General features: G+C 53.5%; 1 protein-coding gene across 2 annotated transcripts in view; it reads right to left on the bottom strand.

Moving 5' to 3' along the window:
* Sh3bp4 (SH3 domain binding protein 4) overlaps positions 1-27,178 on the bottom strand; it is a 74,885-nt gene that overhangs the window by 26,950 nt on the left and 20,757 nt on the right. The window contains exons 1-2 of one of the 2 annotated variants that reach the window (XM_045147506.1): positions 16,852-16,985; positions 14,722-14,800 (exon numbers count right to left, since the gene is read on the bottom strand). The gene's annotated coding sequence lies outside the window, so the exon portion shown is untranslated. Of the gene's footprint in view, positions 1-14,721; positions 14,801-16,851; positions 16,986-27,178 lie in introns of those variants that run through there. The other variant, XM_045147505.1, reaches the window with a different exon arrangement.

Here is a 27,178-nt window from a genome sequence, read left to right as displayed (position 1 = left end):
ACATACATTCAAACTACCACAGGACACAAGCTATCCTTGCATCTCAAAAACTCTCTGGAAAGGGGTCACAGGGCCACAGGACAGCATTACTCACATGCCTGCATGCTCGGTGGCCGAGACCTCTCTGTACATCATTTACAGCGATTTCACACTGCATCTCTCAGCTGTGTAGCCCAAGAGGCAGCCAGACCCCGGTCCTATCAGCCAGAGAGATGGACAGAAACACTGGGCGTACATGTCAGGTAGCAACTTAACTGCTAAGCTCAGGCTAGGACCATGGGCCTCCGGAGAAGGCAGGGTGCATCCAGCGTGACAGAGCTCAGGTACGGGCCTCTGGTTTTCTCCCCCAGGCGCTCTGCGCCAGCAGGGAACACGCCTTGCATTATGTGGCCCTCCCACCTCCCATTGGCCAGGGCAACACAAAGGATTAAGTGGACGTGGGTTTTTGAGGTGCCTCGTTGCTGACTGACTTCTTCATTCTACAGTCACCTTGTAAAGTTGGAGGACATTCGCTGAGCCTTCCTACCATCTGAGATGGTTAAGGACCTGCCAGCAGACTTGGACGTAGAGGAATGCGGCCGTGGAGGTGTGAGCGGCACCCGGGCCGGCAGGCGGCGAGTCAGCCTAGAAAGGCCGGTTACAGTCACGTTCATGGAGTGAGCTGACCGGTGTCCTGATCTCTAGTACTGTCAATGGGCCCACATGAAAGGAGTGCACATGCAGGTGACCAGGTGACGATGCCATCAGAGTGGCCCTAATCCAGTTTGACCAGCGACCCTGTAAGCAAAGGTAAACGTACACACAGATATGAATAGAAACATAGAGAGATGACGGCCAAGCCCAAGCAAAGGATGCCTGTGGTCCCAGGAGTGGAGACACAGGCACGTCCTCTTGCCTCGCTGCTGAAGGAACCAACTTTGCCAACACTGGGTTGGACTTCTGGCTTCTAGAAGAGTCTGTTGGTGAAGTCACTGTTGTACTGTGATTCCATTCCACATGGCATTGTGGGATCAATGATGGACTAGATGTATGATGTTGGTCTTATAAGATCACATCACCCAGAGATGCCACAGCTGGCCTGGCTGGTATATGCACCCTCCACATGACATTCACACAAGGACCAATGACACTTTCCAGACCTGCCCTCCTTCAGTGGCACACTACTTGGCGGTAGAAGCCACAGGAAGCCAGCATAACTGGCCCAGAGGCTCAAACTGAAGCCAGTCTGGACACACCCATCTAGAGAACAGCACTCCCACTTCTGGGCCCCTGGTGGCCCTGCTCCTTGGCGTGTGTCTTCCTGTTTCTGTCACATCTGATACGAGGGAAACTCTAGACACAAACATAAGACTCTGACACCGAGGGCAACATTCCAGCTTATGCCCTCACTTTCTGAACATACTTTCCTAAGATCCAAAACCCTTGCTGTCTGCAGGCACATTCCTGAGAGATGAGTTCCACGTCGACACGCAAACAGTAATTACACCTCTGTTCCCCGGAGTGGGGATTAAAATATCCTGCTGAATCACCTCAGGAGCCATGCAGGGCATTTAATGGTAACCAAGGGGCTGGGCCTTCGGAGCTGACTTCACAAGGTGCTGCAGCCGTCTGCCCACTGTGATTGGCTAGGAGAAAACCACACGGATATAAACCAGGATGGGGTGTGGAAAAACCGCACCAGAGAATGTGCCCCTCAGCCCTGCGGGTACAAGCAGGGGAAACTCTTCTCTTGGATCCTGTCAGGCCCACCTAGCTGGAGCAAGATGGCCACCGGTCAAGAGAACTAGAGCTGGGGAGCTGCTTCTCACATTAAGGCATGTGCCTCGTAAGCAGGAGGGGCTGAGTTTGCACCCCAGAACCCCCGGATGATGCCGAGGATGGTGACATACTCCGGCACTCCTAGTGCTAGGAAGGAGGAGACCGGAGGATCCCTGCGGCTTGCTGGCCAGTCAGTCTAGCCTAACTGGCGAGTTCCAGGCCAATGAGAGACCCTGTGTCCAAAGAGGGAGATGACATTCTTGAGGATGACACCTGAGGTTGTCCTCTGGCCTCCAAGCACATGTGCACACAAGTACACACACACACTGGCACTCATACGTATGCCTTAAGAAAATACAAGTGACAAAGGACCCCCTTGGCCACTGCCCCGCAGTGAAGGTGGACAGAGGCACACAGGAGGGAGCTGGGGAAGCGCGTCAGGCAGGCTGAGGAGAAAGCCAGGTGGGCTGGACAAGAAGTCATCCCCTCACTGGCCACCCAAGTCCCAGCAGTCCACACTGAGGGTCTTGATGTGTCTCCCTTCCAGCACGAATCAAGTCTCACCAATACTGATTCACCAAGAAGCAGCAATTCTGGCAAGAGGCCTGGGGCAGGAAAAGTGTTTGCAAATAAACATTTTCATCGCGAGCAGACCCACACCTGTCTCCCCGCCATGGGCCCGCGGTCCCCGCAGCGGGGTGATCAGCAGGCTGCGTACCGCAAGGCCCTGCCGGCGTGCCCGCCTCCTTCCAGCATCACAGCCCAGACACAGCCGGCTCTGTGCCGAGTCCTGTGTGGTCTTTGGTGCTGTCCTTGGCTTCCCGGCCTGACCCTCAGCGAATTACTACACCATAGCCAGTGTCCTCCTCTTCCTTGAAGCAAGTGGGATCGAGCTGGAGGACAGTGTAGAACGAAGAAGGAAACATGGGTCTGGAGAAAATGAGCACTGGCAGGGGCACAGGTCACAGGCTATGAACAGCCCTCCCTCACAATGCAGGGAGACACATCCCTTCCCGACACCGAGGCGTGAACTCCCCCAGGCTTTCTGTAGGTACACACGTTCTTACACACAGGCATATGGGAACAAGGGGAAATCAGTGGGAGGCTCTGCTACCATTCAGACAACATCAGGGAACAAGTCCGTCACCAGTGTCCTTCTCAATGGTGCGCGTAGAACTTGGTCAGCACAAATGCTTGTTGGGGACTGGTCACTTGCTATGGCTGTCCATCACTCACCCATGCTGAGTGCAATTCAAGAGGGACCCTGGTGACCTGTCTGAGGATGTCCAGAGCCCCATGACACCCACGCTGCAGCAAAAGGAAAGTTGCCAGAGTTCATGAAGGGTCTTTAAGCCAACAAGTCTTTAGACTGACGCCAAGGCTGTGATCAGAGGCCCTGCGCCCTATCTTTCCAGTAAAAGGACCTAATCGCCCTGGAGTTGCTGTGGCTTCATTGCAAGTCTCTCTGGCCACACTGGAGTCCTGGCTTGGCGAGGATGGGGTCTGTCCTTGGGTCATCTCTGCACCTGTCAGTGGCCGGGCTCTGCAGAATCAGCAGCAGTGATCTGCACACAAGGCCACCAGTGGTGTGTGAACATGACTCCTTGTGACGCGACTGATGGTGAGGAATAAACCCCACGACCAAGTGTGTGCAGGCCCAAGCACTCTAGCAGGGAGCCCCACCCCAGTCCTGACGGTCACTGCAACCCTGGGAGCTAGGACACTCAGCAGCACCTGGGTGTAGGGTGGACAGTGACCCACGTGGTTACATAAACTAATTTGCTGAAGCAGCGGAACCCGTGTAACAGAGCCACACCTCCGCTTTACAGACAAGAGGCTGAGATGCAGAGGAAACAAGCCAGCCGCCGGTCCAGTCTTCCAGCCTGTGTGTGTGGCAGGAGTTAGCCACACCAGGGCCCACTTCACTGTGATTGCTGACCCTTCCCCCCCACAAGCAGGTGAGCACAGAGCCTGCACAGAAAGGGGAGCCTGCCGAAAGGAGGGGGGCTGCACAGAGGGAGCTCAGCCACCCGGCCGGGCAGGAGGCGGTGGTGCTGAAGATAGTCATGTAAGAGTAGAAAACACAGTGCGGGGATCTACCTCTGCTTAAACCCCACAAAAGGCTGGTTGTGAAGAGTTCAGCTCTCGGCCTTGGGAAAGAGTCATATGCAAATCAGCTGGTTTCTGGACAATCTCAGACAACACAAGCTGGTCCCTTCACCTGCCTGTCTGGTGAAGGTCAGCTGGAAGGCCAGTGGGTTTCTGCAGACCGGGGCAGGGGTGATGGTGCTGGCTGGGCAATCAGCTGGCAGGCAGGTGTGTCTGCCCTAGCTCCTCTCCTCAGGCAAGGTGTCTGTATCCTGGCGAGCCCTGTGGGAACCCCCATTACAGGATGGGGCCCAGTGGTGTAAGTGGAGGGATACCTAGCAGATCAGGCAGTTTCCTTGGGGCCTTACGGGAATCCAGCCTTGTCTTCCAAAGGAGGGAGGTGCCAGGGAAGGGAGCCAGGGTGACCCGGGGCCAGAGGGCACAGCCGACCTGACTAAGGGCAGTTCTCAAAGCTTCTTTGTCTACATCTAAGAAGCACGACTAGATACAAGGGTGAGGACAGGCCCGGGGGAAGGCAGGTCCGCCACAAGGAGCAACAGCAGAAAGCAGCTCTGCCTTGGCCAGGTGCTCTGGCCCTGGCCCGTCCCCAAGGTTCCCATGCAAACTCCTGGATGGCTCTTCCACAGCCCCTCTCCCCCGCCCTCTGGACACCCACAGCCTCATGATGGCAGCCAAGCCTCCTTCCCGCAGGCTGGCCAGCCCCGCCTGAAGGTCTTCCTCCGTGCTCGGACATAAACATCCTCCATCCGCCCACCTCAAGGCTAACGGGGTTGGAACGGAGAGCGGGGGCCTTCCAGATGTGCTTCCTGCGGCACACCTTCTCAACGTCCAGCCCGCACGTTGCCCTCTCCACACCCCCTTGCTGGCTTTCAAGGGTGTGTCTTACAGGTGTCTCCCCAGCAGCCACCTTGGTGGGTTCTCCAAGCCCTCCTTTAGAGTCTTCCCTCTCCTGCCCACCTGCATGCAGGGGTCCTATACCTCCCCAGCCCACCCCTGCCTATCCTCTGGGGCATTTGCCTGAGCGCTCAGTCCCAGCCACCCTGGGGTGTGCTCCAGAAAGCTCTCAGGCTGCAAAGGAGGGGCCAGGGCGAAGTGGGGAGGGAAGTGACTCTGGACAGCAAGCCGGCTCCCTGCCTCTCCCTTAGGCTGCTTCTGCTCTCTGGCACCACTGACAGGACTGGGTGGTGGCAGCACAAGCTCCAGGCACAAAGTGACGTCACGCTCAGCTTTCCTCCGCTCCAGCCAGCCTAGCCCCGGAGCCAGGACAGGTGGCTACAGCCAGGATTAGCAGTGGAGCCCGAGGGCCGGAGCTGACAGCTGCAGGGGCTCAGCCCTCTTCCCAACCGCCCTGAGGGCCCCTCCATGGCCAGAAACACGGACAGGACAGTGGGACCCCCACTGCAGGAGCTGCTCCGAAGATGTGCTTGCACGAGAGGACCCCTCCAGCAGCACCCAGATGCCATCGCTGTGATGTCAGAGACGGGCTCACCCTTCCCCACCCTCTCGTCCTATCCGGTCTCCTGCCCTGGAGGGTGGGTGTCACCCTGCAAAGCTGGATCCGAGGCAGGGCTTAGTGAGCCTCTGACCTCTTAAGAGCCTGGAAAGCCACGGCTGCCGAAGGCCGCTCCTGGGAGCACCTAAAAGGCTCCTCAGTATTCTCCCAGCAAAGACAGCTCGTCTCAGCTGTGCCAACACCCCACAGCTCTGCTAGGAGGTTCCCACACCACTGCCTGACAGCTCCAGGTCAGCACACAGCATGCAGAGATGAGGCCAGACATGGGCCTCACTGTGACTGACCCGGGCAGGTCACCCTCGCCGCAGGGGAGTTCAGCAACAGATCACACTCTGAGGCTTAGAGACTCATGGTATACTAGGAATAGGCATGACAGAGGAAGGAGGAGTCAAAAGCTAGAGGTCTCAGAGAACTTGGCAATGAGAGGTCAACTCTTGCAAAACACAATCCCGTATTTTTTATAATCATGGAAAATGTTAATAAAAATTGAGAAAAAAAAAAAAACCCAGGAGTGCTGATATCACAAAGCCCAAGAGCAAGAAACAACCCAATGTCCGGCCATCAACAAATGAACACATCAACAAAATGCGGTCTTGCCGCACGATGGACTATTACACGGCCTCAGAAAGGAATTGTCATGCATACTACGATACGGACAAACCTCAAAGTACTGTGCTGCGTGGACAGTCCAGGCATGAAATGTTGCAGAGAGCTCCAAGTGTCCTTTGACAGGGGATGTCCTGTCACATGAGAACACCCTCAGTCACACCAAAGTCTAGGTGTGATAGAGTCAAACAATCCCTAGGTTACTCCCCAGTGCCGTAAGTGTAAGAAGAGTCCAGAATAGGCAAATCCGTGGTGGGAGGGACGGCTGAGGCGTGGGAGTGGGGACCAGAAAGAGGTGGCAGCGGCTATGTAACTTTGTAAATGTGCTGACCGTTGATTTCAAAAGGTTCATAATTATGCGATGGGAACTTTACCTCAATGAAGTGTTAAAAGTCGCCAGGTGTGGTGGTGCACACCTTTAGTCCTAGCACTCGGGAGGCAGAGGGAGGACCACCATGAGTCTGAGGCCACCCTGAGACTACCGAGTGAATTCCAGGTCAGCCTGGGCTAGAGGGAGACCCTACCTTGAAAAAAAAATAGCGACCCCGACCCCCGCGTAGAGAATCACACTCACTGAAGAGGCACAGTGCCACCGAGGCTGTGACCAGCTGAGCTAAGACTGAGTCATGGGACCCACTAGGGCCAACATGCTAAGACATGTGCGTGAAGGGATACATGTGTTGAAAGGCATGTGCACTGAGGGCACACATCTGCTCCTTGTGGGAGTGACGGGCAGAGAGAAAATGACAGCTGGTTACAGAGGGGAGGCGTCTACAAAGAGGAAAAGCTAAAATGAAGGAGGTAGGGGTGGAGGCAAGGTCCACTCCGGTGACCACCACCAGGAGGCAGTGGGTTGGAGCACACTGACCAAGTTATGAGGCTGGTGCCCCTCCCCTGCTGGCAGTGCAGCTAAATACAGGGCAGATGCCTGTGGCCTTTGGGAAGCTTTGCAGGGTCTATGTAACTGTGGCAGTTTGAATAGATGGCACCCAATATATTCAGTGTTTTATTTGCTTGTAGTTTGGATCTGCAGCCACCCGGCTGGAGGTGGTGTCAGTGGGTGGGTCTTGGGGTCTAGCCCTAAGGTGTGGTGATGGGGTTGAGATTCCAATCTAAAGATATGCAAAGTGTGCCTAGCAGGAGTTTCAGAAGTGTGCTGTGCGGGGGTCAAGCTGTCTGCTACAACACAACTCAAGCAAAACCAGGAACAGCCCAGCTGAAGGAAGGATGGGGTGTCTACAGCCCCTTGGGTATAGACAATCAACTGGATGGCTTCTAGCCTCTTGTCATCACTGTGGATTCAATACCTTTGTACCAAATCCCTGTCCTCTGCGCAGGGGACTGATCAGAGCTGCAGCGCGTCACTCATGTTACAGAAGAGCAAACTCAGGTATGGCTGAGCTGGGCTGGCAGGTGTGCTTCGGCTGCCAAGAGCAGAACCCAGGCCCAGGTGACTGGACTTCAGAGGCCAGGTTCTGCCCCGCTCCCAAGCCACAGGGAAATGAAGGAAAGAAAGGGTTCTCAGACACCGGCCACTTCTCAGCAGACAGACAGCAAGCAGCAACCCCACCCTGCAAGTGAGCCTTATGCAGCTGGGTGCCGCCCACCCACCTGCCCAGTGGGGATGCTGGCCCATTCATAAACTGGTGCCTGGGTTTATAGGATCTATGTCCCACCAGGACCCAGCGTCTGAGGACCAGACTCAGAGAGCGTGGGTCCCCTGGTGAGCTGGCCCCAGTCGCTGGGGTGCTTCCTGGGTCAACTTCAGAGAAGAACGGTGGATTGTCACTGGGAGCCTCGGCACCCACCTGAGCCTGCTCCGGTGGAGTCAGGCCAAGTTCAACAATCCACAGAAACGTAGTGCCCCAGGCTGGGCCAAGGGTTCCATAGGGACAGTATACTGACCTGCCTGCTGGCATTCACCTATCTGTGCCCCTCAAACGGAGGCCAGGCTGTAGTCATGCTCTGCCCCTCTGAAACCAAAAGATCAAAGCCACGCAAGAAGGGGCGGGGGAGGGAGCAGGGGCTCAGCATCCCAGCAGAGGCTCTTGCAGGCCCTCTCTGGATTCTGCAGCTGTGTGATAATTCCCGTGCTGAGCCATCTAGAATCTTCCTCGGCTTTCCATCATCTGGGCCCACAGATACCTGGGAGCCTTGGGGAATAATGTTGAGCTCAGCCCATTGCTGGCAGCGCCTGACCTTGGTTTAATCATTGCTCAGCTTCTTGGAGGCCCAGGTTTCTTCATGTATAAAATGAGGCCACAAATGACCACTTGGCTCCAGCCGCCTGACCTTGAGAAGATCAAGGGAGACAAACCTACCTGAGCTTTGCCACTGCAAAGAGCTATGCAAGCTGGCCTCTGGAGCAAGCGCAGGAGAGCTAGCCAGCACTGCCCACCACCCGGCTCCTCCTGCTTCCTCCCTGCCAAGTCTAGCAATGGTTGCAGATCCAGAGTCACTTAAGACCACCTCCTCTGTGATCTCCTCACAATTCTTCCTCCAATGCCACCCCAGCACTTCAACATCAAGAGCCCGTCACCTGTCTAATAACCACCTTCAGGTAAGCTGGACCAGCCCCCAGGCTGGTATTTACCCTGTGGAAGGTACCATCAACTTCCAGGGGTTGCTGTAAGACCAAGCTCCACAAGGATCTGCAGAACATCTATAAGCAGATTCCCGTGTGGAGTTACCAGAAGAGAAGCATCAACATTTTGAGGAAAGATGCTTCCCGCTGGGTTTGGGCAGTGGGTCTGGAAGGCACTCGGTCCTTCGGTGAGGACGAGACCATGCTTAGCTCTTTCTCGGGTCCCATGGGCCTCTCTAAAGCTTTCTTTCTCTTTAATATTTTATTTATTTGATGGGGAAAGAGGGAGAGAGGGGGGTGAGAGAGAGAGAGAGAGAGAGAGAGAAAGAAAGCGAGACAATGGGCGTGCCAGGGCTTGCAGCCACTACAAATGAACTCCAGATGCTTGCGTCCCCTTGTGCATCTGGCTAATGTGGGTCCTAGAGAATCAAACCTGGGTCCTTTGGTTTTGCAGGCAAATGCCTTAGACGCTAAGCCATCTCTCCAGTCCTAAAACCTCCCTTTTACATCAGTAGCTAACTACTTTTTGTGCCAAATTCTTCCGAAGTCTGACACAGGCTCTGGGATCTGTGCACCTGCAAAGGTGTACTCGGAGCTGCGGGGTCTTCGGACCCTGTGTGACGCAGGCTGGGCATCCGTGAGCACAGGATACACACACTTTCCAGACCCCAAATGCACCAGTGCAGGGAGGTGCTCTGTCGAGGTGCCCTTGGTCAGCCTGGGCTTCCATCAGCAGTGGAAGGCAGAGGTGAGGCTGACATCCAGGAAGAGGATCAAGTGAAGAAGACAGACCCAAGTGTGCTCACAGGGAACAAAGTCCAAGGCTGCTGCTGCTGCTGGGGCTGTTGGCAGGGGAGGGAGTCAACGGGGACAGAATGAGGTGGTAAGTCCACAAGTAGTCCGTGGACGACACTTGCATGCTGACAGACAGATGGACACACACACACCACGCATGAATACAAGAACCAGACACAACTCACTCAGGATGACAGCAGCCAGCCGACCCGGCAGGAAGCCAGACACGACAAAGCACAGCGAGACTCGGACCCACTGCCAGCCAGCCTTCAGGCAGGTCTTCACTTGCGGCACTGCTGAGTGCACAGCACAGCTCCACAGCCTCTGCCCGTGGGCACATGGGCCTCCCCCGGGTGCCACACACTGCCATGGCTCAGGGTGGCTCCTAACTGCTGATCCTGCTGGGAGCCAGAGGCTGGCTGCTCATCTCTTGCAATGAGGTCCCTGAGCTATGGACTCTGCCAGCAGGTCATGTCAATCTCTTTGATGGCCTCTGAGACTCCAAGGGCAGCTTGCATGAGAAAGCAGACTGGGCTGGAAGGGCAGGGACAGCGCCACCACTTGTCATATCCGATTCAAAGAAGATGCAGGAAAGATGCTCGGAGCCCTCAGTAAGCAGAGGGGGAAAGAGGCCCACCGGGGAGAAATGACTGCTCATAGTGGGGGTCATGGCAAATGATGAAAGAAGGAAGGGGGCAGGGGAGAGAGAACACACATAAGCCCAGCTGAGGATGGACACGGGCTACCTGCTGGTTTCCTGGGGATACCAACGCTGTGACCGCCTGGCCCAGGCACGCCGCCAGCCTGGATGCCCATATCCTGCTCCTCCCTGAATGGATTTATCAGCCAAGCCTGGTCTGAATGAGCCAACCCACAGCCCGTCGACACATGTGCCCTTGCTCAACAGTGAGGTGCCCAGCCAGCTTCTTCAGGAAGTAAGGAACTCCAAGCGGTCTGGACGGTGTGGGTTCTGGTGGTCGCTTGTGAGCCAGGTGCACCCTGGGTAAGCAACAAAGGCCAAGTGATGCGGTAAGAGGCGCAAGCAAAGGGGGTCAGGTTCATCCCTGGACCGCTGCGTTTCTCAAGGCCTGCTTCCAGACCCCTGTGCTTGGTCCCTGTCTTCTAGATCAAGTTGAGTTCACATCCGATTCCCCTGAGACCTTCGTGGCCTTTGGGAGGGAGACTGATGCCTGCCAAGGCCATTACTGCTAGAACGGGAGGTTTTCCGTACTTACAGAAAGGCAGCTATTTGCTTTGTTGTGAGTTTTTGTTTGTTTGTTCTTTTTTGCAGGCAGACCTAAAACACCCTATGTAGCCCAAGCTGACCTCAAACTTGGCCTCCTGCCTCTGCAGACCAAGTGCTGGCATCACAGGTATACATTGCCACACCGGGCTTTCAGGAAATCAGTTATAAGCTCTTTGCATAGGGTTTTTTGTTTTTGTTTTAATGACTCAAGAATGACATAGTCTGCTAGGTGTGGTGGTGCATGCCCTTAATCCCAACACTCAGGAGGCAGAGGCAGAGGCAGAGGCAGAGGCAGAGGCAGAGGCAGAGGCAGAGGCAGAGGCAGAGGCAGAGGCAGAGGCAGAGGCAGGAAGATCGCTGAGACTACATAGTGAATTCCAGGTCAGCCTGGACCAGAGTGAGACCCTACCTTGAAAAACCAAAAAAAAAAAAAAAAAAAAAAAAAGAATGCCATAGTCTGCAGTCAACCAACTGTAGATCAGGATCACCCAGCCAACAAGTACACCCTTGTCCTCGGGCCCCATGCAGCACAAAGACCTCTTGGAGGCATTTCCTTTGCACCAGGTACCGTCAATCATCTAGAGAGCAAGTGCAGGCTGTCCCAGACTTTCTGCAAATACAGCCCCTGTCTACAAGGATCTAAGCACCCAGGGGTCCTGGACCCACCCCTCGTCAGGTTGCATGGGGACTCCTGAAAGCCACTGCTGTGTGTCTTTGCTAAATGCCAGTCTGCTCTGCTCTGTGTGTGTGTGCCACAGTGTGTCCCTGAAGGTCAGAGGACAACTTCAGGTGTTGGTGCTTCCCTTCCATCTCCTATGAGGCCGAGTCTCTCGTTCCCATTGTTCACTCTGTTTGCCAGGCTAGCTAAGAGCTTCTGGACGATTCTTTGGTCTTGTCTCCTATCTTGCCCTTAGCTTTTGTTACATGGGACCTGGGAATCCAAACTGGGGTACTCATGCTTGATCTGCAAAGCCATCTCCTCAGCCCCCAAGAGCTTTTCCAAGTCTGAGCAGGTTTCAACACAGCATTCCAAGGCCAGTAAAATAAACAACAGTGGAATCTCTTTGCGCCTTACACCTTTCCCCCAAAGCCTCAAGTATGTTGAGAATGCCTCTCACCTGTCTGCATGGCAGCCTGTCTGTGAGGCTGGTGAGGAGAAGATGCCTCAAACAGCACAGGAGGCATCTGCGGGACACCAGCTCCCGGTCTGTCTTCCATCCAGGCTTCCCTTTACTGCCGCTGACAAGTCCTACTTCATTCAAGGGGCTCACATACACTTCGTGAATGGTCCTGCTAGGGGATATCCTCCCTCGCAGCCATTGCATGCCCAGAGCCTCCTACTCCCTACTCTTGGATCACAGATGCTGGAAGCCATGAGCCAGGCCTGACCCCGACCCACAGGCATCCCAGGGACACACTCAATCCCACCGGTCACCTGCTGGTGACAAGCAGACCTATGCACTATGCTACTGACTTTGATTGCTATGTCCGAAGGACATTTCAAAGCCAGTGTCTCCCAGCCCTGACACTGGAATCCAATTCAAAGCTCCAAAGTAGTCCCATTAGTGGTTGCTTGGGACGGTGGAATGAACAATGAGAGTAATTATGCAAGGGGCAAGGGGTAGTTTTCAAGGGAGTGAAAAGGTGTCCTACTTGGAAGCTTGCTTATACAAGACTGAAGCCGACAGGCCCCTGAACTGTATCTTTTAAAGTGGTTAACTGGATGAATTTCACCTCAAAACCAAACCAGGGGCTGGCGAGATGGCTTAGAGGTTAAGGTGCTTGTTTGCAAAGCCTAAAGACCCAGGTTCGACTCCCCAGTACCCATGTAAGCCAGAGGCACAAAGTGGTGCAATTCATCTGGAGTTCATCTGCAGAGGGTACAGACCCTGATGCGCCCATTCTCCATGTGCCTCTCTCTCTTAAATAAAAAACACATTAAAAAGAAAAAAACGAGGAGCGCACAAATTAGAAAAGTGTCTGAAGGGCAGCCCCTGTGTTAGTCAACTTCCTGTCACTGTGTCAAGTACCTAAGGTAATCACCTTAACGAGGGAACGGGCTTACTTGCGTCATTGGTCTCAGAGGTTTCAGACCATGGCCTCTAGTGTTTTGTGCCTGTGACACCCGAGAACGCCATAGTGGGGTGCATGTGGAACAAAGCTGCCCTCTTCATGGTGCCTAGACAGCCAAGAGAGGCAGAGGTGCACGTAGTCCCAAGAGCCCTACCTGGACCCCGCATGCGCTCACCGCGTCCTACCTGGACCCTTCTGTGTCCAGCCCCGTGAGCAGCAGCAGCATGCACAGGTGTGGAGGAGCTGTCTCTGACTGGGGCTACACTCCTGAACCCACAGATTCAGGCAGAACTCAAGGCATAGAGACTGAGACCCTGGGAAGTCCCACCTCATAGTGACTTTGAGGTCAATCAAGCTGTGACTTAAAGAAGCACCAAGAACATGCTGCCTTTGTTTCTGAATACAAAGTGTCACAGCCAGGGGGTGGGCTCCTTAAATACTGAGATGAATGGTGTCCGGCCCCTGACTGTCACTCAGATGTGTGCTGGCATTCATTTGCAGTCCATCTGACACCTCAGGCAGGCAAACTTGAGCTCCCAGGATGGAGACGAGCAGATGCCACTGGCTCCTTTGAGCTGGCAAAGCTACCCCACAGCATCCCACTCGGCTTCCTCTTCCCAGTAACCCTGGCACAGCACCGCAAAAAGTAACATGGGCTACCAAACAGTGTTGGAGCCAGAAAAGGGGCGCCTGCATTGATTAGGGCAGGGCCTGCTTGGCCAAGGCACACCCCCACGGTGAGACTGGGGCGAGGTGGGGACAAGGCATTTTGCTGCACAGCCCCCTGGAATCCGAGTTCATTCAGAGAGAACCAGGCTGCAGCCACCTCCGGCACCTCCAGAGACCTTGCCCCCATCTGGCCGGTGCCAGGCCCTAAGAATGTGAGGAATGTGCATGGCGCTTAGCGTGTTTCCACAGCCCAAACACAGCAGCGCCTACAGGGCAAGGGGCTGCACTTATAAGGCAAAAGCCTGCTTCCGTCCACTTCCTGGGCCTTCCTCCTTTAAACCCTGGACCTCACGGGGCCATGACCCTGGTTCTGACAGCTCTGGTATCCTTCCTGCGTTGGCAGACATTCTCTCCACCTAGTGCATGTGTGGACGCGGAAACGCAGGTAAGTCATGAAAGACAGGGAGAGACGCTGGCTGGATCCAACAAATAAATGCCAAGCAGCCTCCCTGGCTTAACAGAGGGGGCATAGGATTTAAAGCCCCGAACTAATTCTCCTTAGGGGTGGGCTTTGTTTATACCCAATCATGCTCAGAAAAGGGAGTGGACCCCAGCCCAACAGCTGCCCCTAGCGTGGCCTCTGGGACTGCAGAATCGCACTGCTGTGCTCAGTGGTCACTCCTGCTGCTGCGCGAGGAAATGGGCTCCATGCATGTGCGCGTGGAGACGCTCCCGCACTAACTCCACACGAGTCAGTGATCCTTGCACTGCTGGCCAGAGGGGGACTGTCAGCAGGGGAGGAGGTGACCCAGGGCCTCTGTACGGGGCCCCCTGTCATCCATCCTGCCCCTGACCCCGCTCAGACTTCCCCTCGGAAACCCAGGAGTGGGGTGCATCGGGTGACCTGCAGCCTTGTCACTGAACCATGGTATGGGAAACTTATAACCTCTCAAGTTATAAGAATAATAGGTCCTTTGTGCAAACACAAAAGGACAGGCCACCTGGGCTCTGTCCCATGCTGTCATAGGCCAGAACAAGCTGCTGGGCTGGTTTCTTGGTAGGACAAGAAAGGTAATTCACAGAAAGTAAACCGAAACAAGAGACCATGCTGGAAACCCACAGGGAGGAGCTTCCTTCAGAGCAGCTCAATGGATGACTGCTGACCGTCCCGTGTTGAGGACACTGGACTGCGAGGGCATGGAGACATACTTCAATATCACCAGAAGCTTCTGGAAGCTATTGCTCTCTAGCTAATCTACATGTGCACGAAGCACTCCCTCCCTCCTCCCACTTCAGCCCTGGTCTGCACACTCCAGCACTACATGCTGATGCCAGGGAGCGAGCAGGTGCCACGTGTGTACAACCTACCTGGTGGGGGTCATCAGCTTCCAGATGTCAGAGAAGGAGCCTCAGAACCCCAGCTTCCATCCAGGAGAGGAGGGAGGCACTGTGGAAAGAAAGGACAGTGTGAGATTCGACAGCCGGCTGTCCTGGAGTACCTCTGCAGCGGGACGGGAGGACGGACACTCAGGTCTCAGGACCATGGCAAAGGGCCTCTCAGAGGGGTCCTGCAGGAAAGTGATGGCAGCCTACCTCTGAGCCAGCCTGCACAGAATGACCAAGGCGGGGTGACAGACTTGCCTCTCCCCTGAAGGACCCAGAAGGTCCACCCCAGTCCAGAGCTCCTATAGGGTGAAAGGGTTCAGGAAAACTGTGTCTCAGCTCCTCCTCCTCCTGCTGCCTACTTAATCACCTTTCAGCCTCCCCAGGGCTCTGTGACAACAGGGTATTTTGCGCAGGTCACCAGGTCTGAGCCCCTCCCTCACTTGCCCTACACCTCCCAGAGCAGTAGACTAGTTGCCGACAAACTCCAAGATGGATCCCAGGCCCCACGCAGTAGTACAGTCCCCTACTCAGACCCTGGAGCGGTGGCTAAGTCCCACCACCCATGTAGCCACAGTGGGACGGAAGGCGGTCACCCAGGAGCCACCCACCCAACCCCAGCATGACTTTCCACAGCAGCAGTAGCTGAGCTGTGAGGACCTTGATGGGAACCCAGGGCCCCAGCCTGGGAAGAGAAGGTTCCACTCTGGACATCTTCCCTGCCTCCAAGGCTCTCTACCCACCATGGTCCCGAGCCGCACACACTTGCACCTGCGTCGCTAGCGCACATGGGTTACTGGGAGCACAGCCCGCGGCAGGCCTGAGTCCCTCCCTGTGTGGCACGTTTAGTGTTCGGCACACAGGTCCCACCTGCAGGGTGTCACCTCCCTCCCGTCAATGGAAAGGTAAAGTTCAGATGTTCAGACAGGCGTGTGGGGGTGGGAAGCAGAGGAAATCGCCCACTAAAATGAACTACATCTAAGCACAGGCAGCTTCTGAAGTCACAGGACAGGCAAAGCACCACTAGTTAATGAACAAGGCCATCATGAGAAAACCTTCACAAGCCCGAGAGACTGACACCCACAGGCCAAGGTGAGGGGTCGGGAGGGAATGTTCAAGAGACAAGTATGGGACGCGGTCCACCCTCAGGCTTGCTGGTGACAGGCTAGCCAGACTGCTCATGGATCAAGACCTCTGCCAGTCCTTCTGCCCACACAGACCAGGGAATCTCGCTGAGTCCACGGGAAGAAGGTCTGAAGGAGGTGGCCGCAGAGTGGATCGTGGCAGGCGGCGGGGGGAGATTGGTGTTTTACATTTTTAGGCTCCCCCAACTGGGCCAATTTCTCCTACAGTGAGAATGCATTTCTCTCTTTTCTTCCTGATTTTCAAACATTCCTCTTGAAGAATCCACCAGACCAGCACCTCAGGCCGTCCCCAGCTCTGCATTCTGACAAGGTGCCACATGCAGCTGCTTCCACGCTGGCCTGCCTGCCAGTCCAGAGAGGATGAGGAGCACTGGCCTCGGTGGGACTCAGTGTGGCCTGAAGTGCTGCAGACACCAGGCTAGTAGTCCACGGAGAGGGATGGATCACTCCCAAGGAATTCTCTCCCACTAGCCCAGAGGCCTGAGAGGAACCTCAGAAAACCACCTGGGACTGGTGTCAGCGCAAGACGGTCACTCTCAGAAGCAGGTGCCAAGTGTGCCCCAAATGGACCTTGCCCAGTGCAAAGCACCTTTCTCAGGCAGTGGCAGCAGCCAGAGCAAAGCCCTCTCTGACCCCAGTCCCCACCTCACACCACACCCACCACCCTCGGGCCTGTCTGTGAGGCGCCCTCTCCCCGGTTCTCCCCATTCCACAGGAAGACAGACTACTGGAAAAGGGGCGCAGATGAGGCCTCTGAGCTTCCCAGAAAGAGCAACCCAGCAGGGGCACTCAAGAAATAACCTCCACATGGGCAGCTGCCCACCCTGGCTGCCCAGCTCTCTGTTGCGCACAAGCTTGGTCACCACTGCCTCGGACATCCAGCTGCCACCGGCCACCTGCAAGGCTGGTGACGTAGGCAGACCTGAGAGGACTCCGCGGTCCGGCTGCATGCTGGAGGGCGAGCGCTCACCTCTCTGCGGTCATCTGAGCACTCCACGCCGTCTGCGCCTTGACTCCGCGTTTTCCCACAGGCCTGGTGGACTCTCTGGGAGTCTTCCCTCGGCCATGCGGACAGCTGCTTTGGCTGAACAGCCTTTCCTTAGGGCTCCCAACTCCCGGACGTGCCAGCATTAGGCAAACTCACTCCTGCTTGCACACAGAGGGCCAAGGCAGCCAAGCGTGGCTGACTCAGGAGTGTCCCAGTGCCCACTGAACTGTGTCCCCATGGGACTCTGCCGGGCAGCGCTGAGGAACGGGGAAGGAGGAAAGGAGGGAGGGAGGGGTGGCTAGGAGCTGCTATGTTGGGAGGTCCTGCTGCTGACAGACCTGCTGACCAGTGTCCACCTCCCTGCCTCCTGCTCTATAAGGACGTGAGTGACCTGCTAGTGGCCACCAGAGGCAGTTTCTCCCCACAGCTTCAGGAGCCCGCCCCTCCTCCACGTTCACACTGGACTGAGAGAAAACACACTTCTGCTGTTTAGACCTTTCCCTGCCCACAGCTTGTGGCTAAGAGAAATGCATCTCACATCCAACATTCTCATCTGTGAAATAAGGGGGTCTCAGGGCCCCGGCCATCTGCGAGGCTGGTGACGTAGGCAGACCTGAGAGGACTCCATGGTGCTCACCTACCTGAACTGCAGGCCAGTAAGTCCTCAGGGTGGACCACCATCTCTCCATGTCAGCCAACACCCAAGCTCTGAACTTTGTCCCCAGGCTCGCAAAAGGGGAGGGCCCCAGGGGGCACCTATGGCTCTGTCACAGGAAGGAGGACATGTGTCTAGATCAAGGTCTCTCTGGGCTGGAACTGGGTCTCTACCAGCTCCACTGCTCCCCCACGGGCAGAACAAAAGCTTAAGGCAGAGTTACACGAATTCATCTCCTGTATCAGAGGCAAGCTTTGGCCTGTGGACCAACTCTAACCTAGCTGCTTGTCTGCATAGGGCCCACAAGCACAGAACACTTACACATTTTTTAAAAATCCGGGGGAGTGGAACAAGTCAAAACAACGTTTCATGAGGTGGGGTTTGCATGGTTCAAATCTTAGTGTCCACAATGACACACACCACAAACCATGGCAGCTGACCGCCTGGCCCGCAACACTGAGGCCCTGTCCCTGGCCTTTCACATGAGTTTGCAGGCCCCTGTTCCGTGCCAGGTGACTTACGCAATAGGCACAGGGCCAGGTGACGGCCAAGCTCAAGCCAGAGTCCAACGGGCTCCCACCCACAGGTGCAGGCTGAAGGCCAGGAGTGGTGCCAAGGGGGGCGAGGGTATGGAGGGCAGGAGGGAAGCAAAGAGTGGAGGGTGTGGCCACAGGGGGAGACAGGAACTGGCCCAACAGCAACTCCAAAGTGTGTACCTGGGGCTGGTTCCAACCCCGGAGGAGAGGCAGCTCGGGCTCCTTCAGCAGCAGGTGCCTCCTACCCCACCCGCCCTGGGGCCCACTGACATACAAGACTGCTCACTTCCTTCCCTACCCAACAGCCTTCCTCTCCGTGCACTGAACCTATGCGGTCAGCACAGACAAGGGTGCTGAGACAGCACGTCTCCCAGTCATCTACTCTTTGGGCACACCGCAAGCGTCCCACCTGGAACACGCTTGAGGTCAAAGGCAGGTTCGGTGGGCACCACCTGCTGCCATCTCTCAGGGTCCCTCTTTCTGGCAGGTGGACTGCCTGGTGAAGCGTCTCTCCTCCCCCAGTGTGCTGCTCCCAGACTCAGCGACAAGGCTGTTTCCTTGGCTGTGAGCTCCAATTCTCACAGGCAGGAGCTGGTGGCCCTTGTGACGGAAATAGTCACAAATTTCCTTCTTACATACACTAACAGCCATGAGCGAGACTGCGGTTTCCATGACAGCTCGAGTGGGATACTTTGAAAAACAATAATTAAAAAATCGTCACTTGATAGCCGAGAAATGGAACCAGCCTAGATGTCCCTCAACTGATGAGTGGTTAATGAAGATGTGGCACATTTATACAATGGAGTTCTACTCAGCGGTAAAGAAAAATGAAGTTATGAAATTTGCAGAAAAATGGATGGACCTGGAATGGATTATACTAAGTGAGGTAACCCAGGCCCAGAAAGCCAAGCGCCACATGTTCTCCCTCATATGTGGATCCTAGCTACAGATGACTGGGCTTCTGCATGAGAAGGAGAATACTTAGTAGCAGAGGCCAGTAAGTTGAAAAGTAGACATAAAGGGAAGAGAAAGGAAGGGAGGAGGATACTTAATAGGTTGATATTGTATATATGTAATTACAATGATTGTAATGGGGAGGTAATATGATGGAGAATGGAATTTCAAATGGGAAAGTGTGGGGGTGAGGAGGGAGGGAATTACCATGGGATATATTTTGTAATCATGGAAAATGTTAATAGAAATTTAAAAAAAAATCGTCACTTGAAATCATGCTGTCCTACTGACCAGCACGTAAACATCTGAGGAAGTCCAGGCCGTGTTGCACAAGCCGGTATGTCCTTGTTCTGCCTCTGAATGGAAAGTGAGACGCCGTGGGCCCACCTGCAGAAGACCAGGCCCGCCAGTGGGGAGAGTTGGAAGAGCTTTGGGCATTTGACTCCTTCCATGTCTCAAAAAGCCATTCTTCCAGGCTTTGGCTCACTGTTTCACCTCTATGGCCAGTTACCCAGGACCCCTCACAGTCTGATCCAGCTCAGTTTTGGGTTCTGCCGAGAGCAAGTTTTATTTGTTTGTGTGTTTGGAGACAGGGTCTCTTGTAGCTTAAGCTGGCCTGGAACTCACTCCACAGTCCAGGATGGTCCTGACCTTCCTGCCTCTGCCTCGGGCTGAATGTGTCTGTGACCACTACCTAAGACTATGAATGAAGAAGCGGACGCAGCAGAAGCCAATGTGGAAAGGCCACACAATCAAGAGACTATATGAATGAGCAGTCCATGGAGGGGGAGCCTGGCAAAGGCAGGGGCACTGTCACAAGTCACACGGGTAGGCTTACATTTCAGGTGAGCCTGATGAATCTACTGGTCACCTGACTTCCCTCCTCACCTGTCTTCTTTTTCTTTCTTGCAAGCTTACAGACCACCAGGGGGACCAGACCTTACTTTCACTTCTTTCAAACAGAAGATAATGGGCACAGAAGAAACTTCCTCACATGTTTAGAACTTCACATTTCTCATGTCTGACTAAGTTGAGTTTAAGACTACGGTCTTACACATTAATGCCCGACAGAAACTACCAAGCTCTGAGGACTTCATTTCTCACATCTGACTAGAGCTGAGGTCTCAAACATCAATCAGCCTTAGGGCAGAACCCCAAGCCCCTGACCCTGTAGGTCAGGGAGGGCTGAGAATACATCTCCAACATGTCCCCGTAAAAAGCCTCTGGCATAACAGACTGAGAATGAACGTTTCCATCCAGAAACTCCCACACTGTCCACAAGCCTATGAGCCGTGTGGCAGACGTGCCCCGGCTCTGAGCAGAAAAGCAACCCAGGCGGACCAAGTGTGGTTGGCTTACCAAGGACAGAGACGTGCAGAGCTGGTATCAAGACCTAATGCACCGCAGAGCCAGCAACTGCGCCCGATAAACAGAGGAAACGCTCCCTGACATAGCAGGGTGCAGGGACCGGACGAGGCAGGAGGGGCTATGCAATGGGCCTAGGGCTCTGCTTCCTTCCTTCTCTCCTCCTTCCCCAACAGGTGGAAAGCCTATCCAAGTCCAGCGGTGGGAGAAGTTAAACATCCTAACTGAAGTAGAGGAAGGCAGCTTGTGGTGGGATCTTGGGAGTTTCTGCCTCTGACAAATGTGGACGAGACCTCATTTTACAGGTCAGTGTGTTGCTGAAAACTCGGGTTTCACTGGAATATCGAGTCAAATCCCAGTTCTGCCACTGGAGCCTGTAACAGGCCCATATCCTCCTCCCTCATGGATGCTGAGGGCGGTGAGTGATGAGACAGCGCCAGCATGGTCCTTGCATCACCAATGCTCGCTGCTTCTGGTCCTGCCGACCACAGCCAACTCCTGCCTCCGTCGGCCTTGCTATGTCCACTCCCTCCTCGACAGTGGGCAGTGCTCATCCGCTGACCTCTTGAGTCCTCCTTCCTACAGGTCAAATCTTTGGTGACCTTAGCAACAATGCAAGAAGCAAAGAGGCCAGGGGCCTCATGGCCAGTGGCCTTTCAATGGGATCTGAATTCCTTCCCGACTCATCTCAGACCAACAGCCTCTTCCCTCTTCAGCTGTGCAAGGTGGAAGGGAGGGGGTTGTGGCCTCCCTGGGCACTGAGGTGGCATCACAGTTGAGCACACCCAGCCAGAGCAGCAGAGCAAGGGAAGGGGGGGATAACCTTGTAATTTGTGACTCATTGGGAATTAGCTCAGTCCATTCCTTTTAGACATGGAAATAGAAAGGGAAATACTTTCAGTGGAGAACATTCGTTGGAGTCCCAAACTTGTCAAGTGATTAAACCATTCCCTATTTTTAAATATTTCCCCAAAATGGATTCAGTTTCTAAATCTCACTGAAGTGACTATAACCTTATCCAGATATACGAGGCAGTCTCCTGCTACAGAACATATCTCACTTTAATCGTTATTTACCTTCCTTTGGGGACAAGGTTTTCCTGTGCAGCCCAGATTAACCCCAAAGCTTTATTATTCCTGTCCTGCCTCAGACTCCTAAGGGCTAGGATCAGAGATGTGTGCCACCATGCCTTTTTTTTTTGCATATTATTTAATGCAATATTCCTTTTATTTTATTTTATTTTATTTTGCATGTGTGTATGGTGTGTGTGTGTGCATGTGCGCAAGCCAGGAATTGTTTGTCTCCCTTAGTCACTCTCTACTTATTCAGACAGAGGTTCTACTTGAACTCAGAACTCACCTATTTGGTTAGTCCAGCCAGCCACTTGCCTTGGGATTTCCTGCCTCTGCCTCCTGAGCGCTGGGATTACAAACAGGCCACCACGTCCCCCAACACTGAAGTGGGTGTTGGGGACCCAAACTCGAGTCCTCATGCTAGTATGGCAAGGAGTGCTTGGATAACAAATAGGCCACCACGTCCCCCGACGTTGAAGTGGGTGTTGGGGACCCAAATCGAGTCCTCATGCTGGTATGGCAAGAATGCTTGGATTACAAATAGGCCACCATGTCCCCCGACGTTGAAGTGGGTGTTGGGACCCAAACTCGAGTCCTCACTCTGGTACGGCAAGCACTCTGTCTGCTGAGTTACCTTCCAGCTCCTCGATTTTGTTTTTTTGTCTGTTTTTAGGTTTTTTGAGGTAGGGTCTCACTCTAGCCCAGGCTGATCTGGAATTCACTATGCAGTTCCAGGGTGGCTTGGAACTTGGGGCGATCCTCCTCCTCTGCGTCCTGAGTGCTGGGATTAAAGGTGTGCGCCATCACGACTGGCCTCAATTTTTTTTTTTTAAAGCAAATGAATAAAGCCGATTTGTTGGCCACTCTCTGTTGGACTGCCATACATTTTGGCAGACTTCCCAATTGTTGTCATAGGGCTGAGCAAACCCTCACCTGCCAGCTCAGGAGCCCCAAAGGGAGCTGCTACATTTTCCTCAGGGATCCCCCAATCTCTTGGTTTCAGTAAGGATAAAACGAGCACAGATGGTCTTGACTGGAACACACCTGTCCAAGGTGGCCATGTGGTCATGGGAGGAAAGTTCTAACCCCACCCCACAAGCCTCCATGGCTAGTCTCTGCACCCTGCTACTGTTCCTCATATGCATTTATCCTGACCTTGACCATGAGCAGCCTTTAATCAGGCGTGAAAGGTCAGCGCACTGCAAGCCCGGTTCTCGCTTGCATGGCTGGCGCTCATTTGGCTCCCAGCGACTTGAGATTACGGAGGGTCGCCTCGCCTGGGCCCATCGGCTCTTTCTCTTCGCCTCTGAGGCAGTGAGGCTGGAGAGGTTAGCTGAACGCTAGAGAGAAACAAGCTGGGCATGGAAGAGACGACGTCAAGACATAACGTTGCTCACATAAGTTCAGCACAAGCCTCCTCCTGCCTCCAGCTAAGGGGACCCTGGGTCTCAGGGAAGGTATGGCGTGGGATCCTGGGTGCTGAACACCTATCAGTGGGAGAACATGCTCCTCCGTGACCCCTTCAGCCTCCACACATCCTAGGACTTTCTCTCATGGTCTACGCACAACCACAGGTTGAGCCTTGAGACTCAACAAATGGCACAGCAATATGTGCCTTGCTTAGAACCATCAGTGTCTGCAGAAGACGTCACAATAACGGATGCCACACCTTCAGGGACGGACCCCGTATGAGCAGTTGCCAAGACAATCTAGACAGTAGGTATGGCCTTCTCCTATTCCCTGTTGTGGATACCAGGCCCCAGCTGACACCCCAAAAGCAGCTCTGGGCTCTACGTCAGCGCCAGTGGGCAAGCCCAGGGTGAGATCCCGTGGATCCTCACAGCACAACACAGCCTTAGTAGGCCACACGCCATTCTTTTAACAGCTGACTGTTTTTCCTCTTTCCTAGCCTACCCTTATGGTACCCCAACTCCCAAAATATCAGCACCCAAGTGTAGTCACAGGCTCTGCCTTTGGGGATCACAATCCAGAACAGACGGCTCACTGGGCCGGGCCTTTCACTCCTGGTGCTGGCGGGACAATCCCAATTTCAAGAGCCAAGCAAGTATTTTGTTCCACTAATACATTGTTTAACTCAGTTTTTCAAGGCAGGGTCTCACTCCAGCCCAAACTGACCTGAAACTCATTCTGCAGTCCCAGGCTGGTCTGGATCTCACAGCAATCTTCCTACCTCTGTCTCCTGAGTGCTGAGATTAAAGGTGTGCAGGCATCAGGGACCTCCCTGGCCAACAACTCAGTGGAAGATATCCCATCCCTGGCACTGAATATTTTCTAGCAACAATCTATGGTCCCTGAGTGTTCCATTGTCCAAAAAAGTAGGATTACATATGAGTTATTTATATCCTCTTAGATTTTGATTAGTTGTCCTTCCACTGCTGAGGCCGTTGGTTTCCCACCAGGAATAGATGATAAGACCCTATTGCCGAAGACTCCACATACTTGGGCTATAAGGCCACTGAGAAATCCTACTGGATCTGAGCTAATAATGTCCTCCATGTAGATCAGCTGACAGAAAGCTGGAAGAAGCCATTCTGCATGTAGTTCAATGGAAGAGAAATCACCAGTGAAGATACTCAACAGTGGACACTGCAAGCCTTATAGATGGCCAGCCAGGCCAAATGAGCCAACGGGTGCAATAGTGGCACATCTGTTATGGAGGAAACCAACTTCCCTCTAATTGGACTGGAGGCCCTCTCCATGGGAGGGAATACATCCCTGATACTGAAAACTTAAAACAGGGGTGGGTACTCATGAGCCCTAGGGGTGTAATGTCTGCTGTTGTCTGGCTAAATGTATATACTATGCTTATCAAACTGCCCAGTAAGCAATTCTCTTAATGTTCACACCCTTATATTAATGCTACTCTCACTTCTGGTAGAGAATCTTCTCTTTTCAGATGGCAGTGACCTTGGGACGACTCAGAAGGTATCATGGTGATGGAAAGAAATGACCTCAGTGCTCAGTACTGCAATATCTCTATCACACCTTCCAAGGCTTAGAGTCTAATGTGAAAGAGGTGGCAGAAAGAATGTAAGAGCCAAAGGAAGGGTAGGACTCCATACAACATGCTCCCTCCAGACACAAAAATGGCCTGGATATCCATGGCCTCATAGTGCCTGACATTGCCTGCATAAGATCATCATAACAGGAGGAAAAGATCATGACATCAAAAGTACAAGAGACTGATTGAGATGGGGACGGGGTATGATAGAGAATGGAGTTTCAAAGGGGCAACTTGGGGGAGAGAGGGTATTACCATTGGGTATTTTTTATAATCATAGAAGTTGTTAATAATAAATAAATAGGAAAAAAAGGTGTGTGCCACCATACCTGGCTCCATTAACACATGTATACTCAGTTAAATCTGGGGGAAAAGAGCAAAGAGCATTTATACCCCCATGGATGTTTTCTCATCAAAAATCTACAAAGTCACCATTGTTCACTCCCTGGCTGGGGACTGACATGGTTCCCAAGAGATCTGGAATTCTTGGGTGGTCCCAGGTCCTGGTACAGGTGCCATAGGGTCCCAGCCCAGTCCTGGGACCTGCCTGTCACCCATCCTGCACACAGCCCCACCTCTAATGCACCTGGAGTCACTTGCTTCTAGGGCTCAGTCACCTCCTCAGATCCCTAGACCTTGCTAAGGTCCCTACTACTGCTGTCACACACCACCACAAACAGTGGCACAAAATACTAATGTATCCCACGCAGTTCTGGAGGCCAGAAATGAAAACGAAGTCTCTCAGAGTTAGATCCAAGGTTGGACAGGTGGTTCTAGAATGCCCCACCTTTTCCCGCCCATTTCAGCTTCCAGAGGTCATGGGTGTCTTTGCCTCCCACCCTGCCAACCATCCAAAGCACACTGTCTAGTCAGTTTCTGTCATCAGGGTCCTCCATGGTCAGATTCTCTTTGCCTCCAGCTTACAAAGTGGCTCGTGACCGCACTTAGGGTTGAGGTGCTACGGTCTGGACATGAGGCTTTAGTCTCCAGGCTGGTGATGTTGAGAGGTGGTGGAGGCCTTCAGAGCTGGGGCCCACTGGAGGTTAATCATGTTATGGAGGCACCCCTGAAAAGAGAGTAAGTGGGGCTAGAGACAACAGGAGGGAGGTGGAAACAGGACTCCATGACTTGTTGGCTAGTTTGTCTAGACAAACGGGTAATCCCCAGCTTCATTGAGACTCCCGTCGCAAAAATGAGGTAAAGAGCAACTGAGAGAGGCACTCCACACTGACCTCTGGCCTCCACAGGCTCACACCTGTACACACACACACACACACACACACACACACACACACACACGCTCATACACACAGTCCTTGAACTGCTCGTTCTGGTTTTTTGTCTCTCCAGGTAACCTCTCCATCCTGAGCCCTACTAGGATGCCCCCTGCCACATGGTACTGTAGCTAAGAGCCCTTGCCAGAGCCAGCAGATACTGGCACCAGGCTCTGGACTCCGGAGAACTGTGAGCCATGGACTTCCTTTCCTTATCCAGTGAGACACTGGGTAAGCTGGGTATCTGAAGCGCCTCCAGTTAGTTGCAACTGCTGTGTCAGATAGCACTCCTGGAGGTCAAGATGCGGATCTTTAGAGGATCATGGAGGTGTGGGTGAGGATCTTTCGAGTATCATGGAGAGGAGTATGGAAGGATTGTTTGAGGATCGTAGAGGTCAGGGTATGGATTTTTCAAGGGTCATAGAGATAAGGGTGCGAGATCTTTCAAGGACTGTGGAGATAAGTATGAAAGGATCTTTCGAGGATTGTGGACATGAGGATGTGAGATTGTTCGAGGATTGAGGAGATAAGTAGGGAAGGATCTTTCGAGGATCGTAGAGATGAGGGTATGAGATCTTTCGAGGATTGTGGAGATGAGTATGAAAGGATCTTTCAAGGATCATGGAGTTGAGTATGGAAGGATCTTTCGAGGATCATGGAGATGAGTATGGAAGGATTGTTCAAGGATCATGGAGATGAGTATGGAAGGATCTTTCGAGGATCATGGGGATGAGTATGGAAGGATCTTTCGAGGATCAAGGAGATGAGTATGCAAGGATCATTCAAGGATCGTGGAGATGAGTATGCAAGGATCATTCAAGGATCGTGGAGATGAGTATGCAAGGATCATTCAAGGATCGTGGAGATGAGTATGCAAGGATCATTCAAGGATCGTGGAGATGAGTATGCAAGGATCATTCAAGGATCGTGGAGATGAGTATGCAAGGATCATTCAAGGATCGTGGAGATGAGTATGCAAGGATCATTCAAGGATCGTGGAGATGAGAATGCAAGGATCATTCAAGGATCGTGGAGATGAGTATGCAAGGATCATTCAAGGATCGTGGAGATGAGTATGCAAGGATCATTCAAGGATCGTGGAGATGAGTATGCAAGGATCATTCAAGAATCGTGGAGATGAGGGTGCAAGGAATGTTCCAGGATTGTGGAGATGGGGGGGCAAGATCTTTCAGGGGCACCATTCAGAGGACCATACATTCTATTAAAGCAGCATACCGTATTGTTCATCCCCTCATTGAGCTTCACCTGCACTCCTAACCTTCATTTATTAAAATATTTAAGTTCACCCATGTGTGTATAGGCATGCCAAGGTCTCTTCTGGCTGCCAAGGAATGCCCATCAGGAAGTTTTTCTTTACATAGGTGGTTGTGGAATTGCCTTTAAGCTAGTGAGTCCTCTCTCCAGCCCTA

The sequence above is a fragment of the Jaculus jaculus genome, chromosome 4 (genome assembly GCF_020740685.1).
Source record: "Jaculus jaculus isolate mJacJac1 chromosome 4, mJacJac1.mat.Y.cur, whole genome shotgun sequence".
Classification (NCBI taxonomy): domain Eukaryota; kingdom Metazoa; phylum Chordata; class Mammalia; order Rodentia; family Dipodidae; genus Jaculus; species Jaculus jaculus.
The sequence above is the reverse complement of the archived record's forward strand: the minus strand, read 5'-3'. Positions and strand labels throughout refer to the sequence as shown.